The following is a 10,452-nucleotide window of genomic DNA, read 5'->3' as shown; positions in this document are numbered from 1 at the left end:
ATTATCAACCTTAAGGCAAAGACCAACTTATGTTTATCAATTTTAGTTGCATGAATTTTAACCTTCTTTCATATAAAGCATAATGCTGCCATTAATGATAAGCATTTTACTAATATTATAGTGTAGTATATAGATAATTAATTGCTTATACGCACTAGAATATATTTTCATATTGAAGCACAGATTGTTCTTAAGTTGTTTACACCAAAATGTTTTTATTTAAATACAAAGGCATATCCGATCAGAAATGGAAGACCTGGAGAACTTGCTAATAAAGGAAAACTCACCATCTTGAAAGCGGGACAATGAATCAAGAAATTTGCATTACGCCTTACCCTTTTAAAAAAGAAAGAAAATATGAAGGTGGTGTTCGAAAATTAAAGACACAACGGTACCTTAAATTACAAGTGACAAATGAAGAACATATTATTGTCCATTTTTGAAACAATACTAATAATTAAATAGAATATTGGAAAGAAATAGTTCCGATGAAGAAACTATTTTTTATTTTTGAATTCGCCCAAAGGTCCCATATTTACTTATTTTATCCACCCAAAGGTCCCTTTTATTTATCAAAAAAATATCAACCTTAAGGCAAAGACCAACTTATGTTTATCAATTTTAGTTGCATGAATTTTAACCTTCTTTCATATAAAGCATAATGCTGCCATTAATGATAAGGATTTTACTAATATAATAGTGTAGTATATAGATAATTAATTGCTTATACGCACTAGAATATATTTTCATATTGAAGCATAGATTGTTCTTTAGTTATTTACACAAAAATGTTTATTTGAATAACAAGGCATATCCAATCAGTAATGAAAGACATGCAGAGTTTGCTAATAAAGGAAAACTCACCATCTTGAAAGCGGAACAATGAATCAAGAAATTTGCCTTACGCCTTACCCTTTTAAGAAGAAAGGTCATATGAAAGTGGTGTTCGAAAAATAAAGACACAAAGTTACCTTATATAACAAGTGACAAATGAAGAACATATTATTGTCCTTTTATGATACAAAAAGTTATCAAAAGTACCAGGATTATAATTTTATACGCCAGACGCGCGTTTCGTCTACATAAGACTCATCAGTGACGCTCAGATCAAAATAGTTGAAAAAGCTAAATAGATACAAAGTTGAAGAGCATTGATGACCCAAAATTCCAAAAAGTTGTGCCAAATAAGGCTAAGGTAATCTACTCCTGGGGTAAGAAAATCCTTAGTTTTTCGAAAAATTCAAAGTTTTGTAAACAGAAAATTTATAAAAAAAGGACCATTTAATTGATATTCATGTCAACACCGAAGTGCTGACTACTGGGATGGTGATACCCTCGGGGACGAAACGTCCACCAGCAGTGGCATCGACCCAGTGGTGTAAAAAATTATCAAAAGTACCAGGATTATAATTTTATACGCCAGACGCGCGTTTCGTCTACATAAGACTCATCAGTGATGCTCAGATCAAAATAGTTGAAAAAGCCAAATAAATACAAAGTTGAAGAGCATTGATGACCCAAAATTCCAAAAAGTTGTGCCAAATACGGCTAAGGTAATCTACTCCTGGGGTAAGAAAATACAATACTAATAATCAAATAGAATATTGGAAAGAAATATTTCCGATGAAGAAACTACTTTTATTATTGACTTCGCCCGAAGGTCCCATACCTACCCCGGATCTTTTCACCCTAGGGACCAAACTGAGCATATCATTGGTCTATACAAGGTATCAGCGTAAAGGTCTTGGCTAACTTTAAGATGTGTATTCCAACATAAATAGGTGCCCCATTAAGCGGAAAACAGGATAAACCATCATAAAAGCCTCGAAAACCAACATAAAGGCAAATATCCATAAGAGTGAAAATCTTCCCTCAGCACCGCCCAGGCATGCCGTTTGGTTATATTATAGCTCAAACTAAAGCTAAGGGTTTTTTCTACATGCCTGAATCTTTACTTATACTAAAATATGTAAACATAAGCCAAACAAATATTTAATCGACCCCACCCCCAATTTGGATAGCCAGACGCCAATATTGACCAAACCAACCCCGGATCTTTTCACCCTAGGGACCAAACTGAGCATATCATTGGTCTATACATGGTGTCATTTTCATCGTAAAGGCCTTGGCTAACTTTAAGATGTGTTTTCCAACATCAATAGGTTCCTCATTAAGCGGAAAACATGATAAACCATCATAAAAGCCTAGAAAACCAACATAAAGGCAAAGATCCATAAGAGTGAAAATCTCCCCTACCACCGCCCAGGCATGCCATTGGGTTAGTTGATAGCTCAAAATAATGCTAAGGGTGTTTACTACATTTCTGAATCTATACTTATACTAAAACATGTGAATGTAAGCCAAAGAAATATTTAATCGACCCGTACCGCCAATTTGGATAGCCAGACGCCAATATTGACCATACCTACCCCGGATCTTTTCACCCTAGGGACCAAACTGAGCATATCATTGGTCTATACAAGGTATCATTTTCAGCGTAAAGGTCTTGGCTAACTTTAAGATGTATTTTCCAACATAAATAGGTGCCTCATTAAGTGGAAAACACGATAAACAATCATAAAGGCCTAGAAAACCAACATAAAGGCAAATATCCATAAGAGTGAAAATCTTCCCCCAGCACCGCCCGACATGCCATTGGGTTATATTATAGCACAAAATAATGCTAAGGGTGTTTACTACATGTCCGAATCTTTACTTATACTAAAACATGTGAACGTAAGCCAAACAAATATTTAATCGACCCCTACCGTCAATTTGGATAGCCAGACGCCAATATTGACCATACATACCCCGGATCTTTTCACCCTAGGGACCAAGCTGAGCATATCATTGATCTATACATGGTGTCATTTTCATCATAAAGGCCTTGGCTAACTTTAAGATGTGTTTTCCAACATAAATAGGTTCCTCATTAAGCGGAAAACATGATAAACCATCATAAAAGCCTAGAAAACCAACATAAAGGCAAAGATCCATAAGAGTGAAAATCTCTCCCCCACCACCGCCCAGGCATGCCATTGGGTTATGTTATAGCTCAAAATAATGCTAAGGGTGTTTACTACATGCCCGAATCTTTACTTATACTAAAATATGTGAATGTAAGCCAAGAAAATATTTAATCGACCCCTACCTTCAATTTGGATAGCCAGACGCCAATATTGACCATACCTACCTGGGATCTTTTCATCTTAGGGACCAAACTGAGCATATCATTGGTCTATACAAGGTGTCATTTTCACTGTAAAGGCCTTGGCTAACTTTAAGATGTGTTTTCCAACATAAATAGGTTCCTCATTAAGCGAAAAACACGATAAATCATCATAAAAGCCTAGAAAACCAACATTAATGCAAATATCCATAAGAGTGAAAATTTTTCCAAAAGCACCGCCCAGGCAAGCCATTGGGTCATATTATAGCTCAAAATAATGCTAAGGGTGTTTACTACATGCCTGAATCTATACTTATACTAAAATATGTGAACGTAAGCCAAAGAAATATTTAATCGACCCGTTCCGCCAATTTGGATAGCCAGACGCCAATATTGACCATACCTACCCCGGATCTTTTCACCCTAGGGACCAAACTGAGCATATCATTGGTCTATACAAGGTATCATTTTCAGCGTAAAGGTCTTGGCTAACTTTAAGATGTGTTTTCCAACATGAATAGGTGCCTCATTAAGTGGAAAACACGATAAACCATCATAAAAGCCTAGAAAACCAACATAAAGGCTAATATCCATAAGAGTGAAAATCTTCCCCCAGCACCGCCCGACATGCCATTGGGTTATATTATGGCTCAAAATAATGCTAAGGGTGTTTACGACATGCCTGAATCTTTACTTATACTAAAATATGTGAACGTAAGCCAAAAATATATTTAATCGACCCCTACCGCCAATTTGGATAGCCAGACGCCAATATTGACCATACCTACCCCGGATCTTTTCACCCTAGGGACCAAACTGAGCATATCATTAGTCTATACAAGGTATCATTTTTATCGTAAAGGCCTTAGCTAACTTTAAGATGTGTTTTCCAACATAAATAGGTGCCTCATAAAGCGGAAAACACGATAAACCATCATAAAAGCCTAGAAAACCAACATAAAGGGAAATATCCATCAGAGTGAAAATCTTCCCCCAGCACAGCCCAGGCATGCAATTGGGTTATATTATAGCTCAAAATAATGCTAAGGGTGTTAACTACATGCCTAAATCTATACTTATACTAAAATATGTGAACGTAACATCAAAATATTTAATCGACCCCTACCGCCAATTTGGATAGCCAGACGCCAATATTGACCATACCTACCCGGGATCTTTTCATCTTAGGGACCAAACTGAGCATATCATTGGTCTATACAAGGTGTCATTTTCACTGTAAAGGTCTTGGCTAACTTTAAGATGTGTTTTCCAACATAAATAGGTGCCTCATTAAGCGAAAAATATGATAAACCATCATATAAGCCTTGAAAACCAACATAAAGGCAAATATCCATAAGAGTGAAAATCTTTCCCCAACACCGCCCAGGCATGCCATTGGGTTATATTATAGCTGAAAATAATGCTAAGGGTGTTTACTACATGTCTGAATCTTTACTTATACTAAAATATGTGAACGTAACATCAAAATATTTAATCGACCCCTACCGCCAATTTGGATAGCCAGACGCCAATATTGACCATACCTACCCGGGATCTTTTCATCTTAGGGACCAAACTGAGCATATCATTGGTCTATACAAGGTGTCATTTTCACTGTAAAGGCCTTGGCTAACTTTAAGATGTGTTTTCCAACATAAATAGGTTCCTCATTAAGCAAAAAAACACGATAAACCATCATAAAAGCCTAGAAAACCAACATAAAAGCAAATATCCATTAGAGTGAAAATCTTTCCCCAGCACCGCCCAGGCATGCCATTGGGTTATATTATAGCTGAAAATAATGCTAAGGGTGTTTACTACATGTCTGAATCTTTACTGATACTAAAATATGTGAACGTAAGCCAACAAAATATTTAATCGACCCATACCGCCAATTTGGATAGCCAGACGCCAATATTGACCATACCTACCCGGGATCTTTTCACCTTAGGGATCAAACTGAGCATATCATTGGTCTATAAAAGGTGCCATTTTCACCGTAAAGGCCTTGGCTAAATTTAAGATGTGTTTTCCAACATAAATAGGTTCCTCATTAGGCGGAAAATACGATAAACCATCATATAAGCCTCGTAAACCAACATAAAGGCAAATATCCATAAAAGTGAAAATTTTCCCCCAGCACCGCCCAGGCATGCCATTGGGTTATATTATAGCACAAAATAATGCTAAGGGTGTTTACTACATGTCCGAATCTTTACTTATACTAAAACATGTGAACGTAAGCCAAACAAATATTTAATCGACCCCTACCGTCAATTTGGATAGCCAGACGCCAATATTGACCATACATACCCCGGATCTTTTCACCCTAGGATCCAAACTGAGCATATCATTGGTATATACAAGGTATCATTTTCACCGTAAAGGCCTTGTCTAACTTTAAGATGTGTTTTCCAACATAAATAGGTGCCTCATTAAGCGAAAAATACGATAAACCATCATATAAGCCTTGAAAACCAACATAAAGGCAAATATCCATAAGAGTGAAAATCTTCCCCCAGCACCGCCCAGGCATGCCATTGGGTTATATTATAGCTGAAAATAATGCTAAGGGTGTTTACTACATGTCTGAATCTTTACTTATACTAAAATATGTGAACGGAAGCCAACAAAATATTTAATCGTACCCTACCGCCAATTTGGATAGCCAGACGCCAATATTGACCATACCTACCCGGGATCTTTTCACCTTAGGGACCAAATTGAGCATATCAATGGTCTATACAAGGTGCCATTTCCACCCGTAAGGCCTTGGCTAACTTTAAGATGTGTTTTCCAACATAAATAGGTTCCTCATTAAGCGTAAAACACGATAAATCATCATAAAAGCCTAGAAAACCAACATAAATGCAAATATCCATAAGAGTGAAAATCTTCCCCAACCACCGCTCAGGCATGCAATTGGGTAATATTATAGCTCAAAATAATGCTAAGGGTGTTTACTACATGCCTGAAACTTTACTTATACTAAAATATGTGAACGTTAGCAAAAAATATAGTTAATCGACCCCTACCGCCAATTTGGATAGCCAAACGCCAATATTGACCATACCTACCCCGGATCTTTTCACCCTAGGGACCAAACTGAGCATATTATTGGTCTATACAAGGTGCCATTTTCACCGTAAAGGCCTTGGCTAACTTTAAGATGTGTTTTCCAACATAAATAGGTGCATTATTAAGCGGAAAACTCGATAAACCATCATATAAGCCTCGAAAACCAAAATAAAGGCAATAATCCATAAGAGTGAAAAGCTTCCCCCAGCACCGCAGAGGCATGCCATTGGGCTATTTTATAGCTCAAACTAAAGCTAAGGGTGTTTACTACATGCCTGAATCTTTACTTATACTAAAATATGTGAACGTAAGCCAAAAATATATTTAATCGACACCTACCCCCAATTTGGATAGTCAGACGCCAATATTGACCATACCTACCCCGGATCTTTTCACCCTAGGGACCAAACTGAGCATATCATTGGTCTATACAAGGTAGCATTTTCACCGTAAAGGCTTTGGCTAACTTTAAGATGTGTTTTCCAACATAAATAGGTGCCTCATTAAGCGGAAAACACGATAAACCATCATAAAAGCCTAGAAAACCAACATCAAGGGAAATATCTATCAGAGTGAAAATCTTCCCCCCAGAACAGCCCAGGCATGCACTTGGGTTATATTATAGCTCAAAATAATGCTAAGGGTGTTAACTAAATGCCTGAATCTATACTTACACTAAAATATGTGAACGTAAGCAATCAAAATATTTAATCGACCCCTATCGCCAATTTGGATAGCCAGACGCCAATATTGACCATACCTACCCCGGATCTTTTCAACCTAGGGACCAAACTGAGCATATCATTGGTCTATACATTGTATCATTTTCACCGTAAAGGCCTTGTCTAACTTTAAGATGTGTTTTTTAACATAAATATGTGCCTCATTCAGTGGAAAACTCGATAAACCATCGTATAAGCCTCGAAAACCAACATAAAGGCAAATATCCATAAGAGTGAAAATCTTCCCCCAGCACCTCCTAGGCATGCCATTGGGTTATTTTATAGCTCAAACTAAAGTTAAGGATGTTTACTACATACCTGAATCTTTACTTATACTAAAATATGTGAACGTAAGCCAAAAAAATATTTAATCGACCCCACCCCCAATTTTGATAGCCAGACGCCAATATTGACCATACCAACCCCGGTTCTTTTCACCCTAGGGACCAAATTGAGCATATCATTGGTCTATACATGGTGTCATTTTCATCGTAAAGGCCTTGGCTAACTTTAAGACGTGTTTTCCAACATAAATAGGTTCCTCATTTAGCGGAAAACATGATAAACCATCATAAAAGCCTAGAAAACCAACATAAAGGCAAAGATCCATAAGAGTGAAAATCTCCCCCCCCCCCCAACCACCGGCCAGGCATGCCATTGGGTTATGTTATAGCTCAAAATAATGCTAAGGGTGTTTAATACATGCCCGAATCTTTACTTATACTAAAACATGTGAACGTAAGCCAATAAAATATTTAATCGACCCCTTCCCCCAATTTGGATAGCCAGACGCCAATATTGACCATACCTACCCCGGATCTTTTCACCCTAGGGACCAATTTGAGCATATCATTGGTCTATACAAGGTGTCATTTTCACCTTTAAGGCCTTGGCTAACTTTAAGAAGTGTTTTCCAACATAAATAGGTTCCTCATTAAGCGGAAAACACGATAAATCATCATAAAAGCCTCAAAAACCAACATAAATGCAAATATCCATAAGAGTGAAAATCTTCCCAAAGCACCGCCCAGGCATGCCATTAGGTCATATTATAACTCAAAATAAAGCTAAGGGTGTTTACTACATGCCTGAATTTTTACTTATACTAACATATGTGAACATAAGCCAATAAAATATTTAATCGACCCCTACCGCAAACTTGGATAGCCAGACACCAATATTGACCATACCTTCCCCAGATCTTTTCAACCTAGGGACCAAACTGAGCATATCATTGGTCTATACAAGGTGTCATTTTCACTGTAAAGGCCTTGGCTAACTTTAAGATGTGTTTTCCAACATAAATAGGTGCCTCATTAAGCGAAAAATATGATAAACCATCATATAAGCCTTGAAAACCAACATAAAGGCAATTATCCATAAGAGTGAAAAGCTTCCCCCAGCACCGCAGAGGCATGCCATTGGGCTATTTTATAGCTCAAACTAAAGCTAAGGGTATTTACTACATGCCTGAATCTTTACTTATACTAAAAAATGTGAACGTAAGCCAAAAATATATTTAATTGACCCCTACCCCCAATTTGGATAGTCAGACGCCAATATTGACCATACCTACCCCGGATCTTTTCACCCTAGGGACCAAACTGAGCATATCATTGGTCTATACAAGGTGTCATTTTCACCGTAAAGGCCTTGGCTAACTTTAAGATGTGTTTTCCAACATAAACAGGTTCCCAATTAAGCGGAAAACACGATAAACCATCATAAAAGCCTAGAAAACCAACATCAAGTCAAGTATCCATAAGAGTGAAAATCTTCCCCCAGCACCGCCCAGGCATGCCATTGGGTTATTTTATAGCTCAAACTAAAGCTAAGGGTGTTTACTACATGCCTGAATCTTTACTTATACTAAAATATGTGAACGTAAGCCAAACAAATATTTAATCGACCCCACCCCCCAATTTGGATAATTCACTATTATTGATATTTGCCTTTATGTTGGTTTTCTTGGCTTTTATGATTGTTTTTCGTGTTTTCCGCCTAATAAAGCACCTATTTATGTTGGAAAACACATGTTTAAGTTACCCAAGGCCTTTACGGTAAAAATGACACCTTGTATAGACCAATGACATGCTCAGTTTGGTCTCTATGGTGAAAAGATACGGGGTAGGTATGGTCAATATTGTCGTCTGGCTATCCAAATTGGGAGTAGGGGTCGATTAATTATTTTCTTGGCTTACTTTCACATATTTCAGTATACATAAAGATTCAGGCATGTAGTAGACACCCTAAGCATAAGTTTGAGCTATAATATACCTCAATTGCATGTCTGGGCGGTGCTGTGGGAAGATTTTTACTATAATTGATAATTGCCTTTATGTATGTTTTCTTGGCTTTTATGATAGTTTTTCGTGTTTCCCGCTTAATGAGGCACCTAATTAAGTTGGAAGACACATGTTAAAGTTAGACAAGGCCTTTATGGTAAAACTGACACCTTGTATAGACCAATGATATGCTCAGTTTTGTCTCTAGGGTGAAAAGATCCGGGGTAGGTATGGTCAATATTGGCGTCTGGCGATCCAAATTCGGAGTAGGGGTCGCTTAAATATGTTTTTGGCTTACGATCACATATTTCTCTTTAAATAAAAATTCAGGCATATAGTTGGTACCCTTAGCATTAGTTTGAGCTATAATATACCTCAATGGCATGTCTGGGCGGTGCTGGGGAAGATTTTCACTATAATTGATATTTGCCTTTATTTGTTTTCTTGCCTTTTTTATGGTATTTCGTGTTTTCCGCCTAATGAGGCACTTATTTATGTTCGAAAACACATGTTGAAGGTAGCCAAGGCCTTTACGGTAAAAATGACACCTTGTATAGACCAATGACTTGCTCAGTTTTGTCTCTAGGGTGAATAGATCCGGGGTAGGTATGGTCAAAATTGGCGTCTGGCTATCCAAATTGGGGGTATGGGTCGATTAAATATATTCTTGGCTTACGTTCACATATTTTAGTATAAATAAAGATTCAGGCATGTAGTAGACACCCTAAGCATTAGTTTGAGCTATAATATACCTCAATTGCATGTCTGGGCGGTGCTAAGGGAAGATTTTCACTATAATAATTGATATTTGCCTTTATGTTGGTTTTCTTGGCTTTTATGATGGTTTTTCGTGTTTTCCGCTTGATGAAGCACCTATTAATGTTGGAAAACACATGTTAAAGTTAGCCAAGGCCGTTAAGGTAAAAATGACACCTTGTATAGACCAATGACATCCTCAGTTTTGTCTCTATTGTGAAAAGATCCGGGGTAGGTATAGTCGATATTGTCGTCTGGCTATCCAAATTGGGGGTGGAGGTCGACTAAATATTGTCTTGGCTTACGTTCACATATTTCAGTATAAATAAAGGTTCAGGCATGTAGTAGACATCCTAAGCATTAGTTTGAGCTATAATATACCTCAATGGCATGTCTGGGCGGTGGTAAGGGAAGATTTTCACTATAATTGATATTTGCTTTT

The sequence above is a fragment of the Mytilus trossulus genome, chromosome 1 (assembly GCF_036588685.1).
Source record: "Mytilus trossulus isolate FHL-02 chromosome 1, PNRI_Mtr1.1.1.hap1, whole genome shotgun sequence".
Taxonomy (NCBI): Eukaryota; Metazoa; Mollusca; class Bivalvia; order Mytilida; family Mytilidae; genus Mytilus; species Mytilus trossulus.
The sequence above is the reverse complement of the archived record's forward strand: the minus strand, read 5'-3'. Positions refer to the sequence as shown.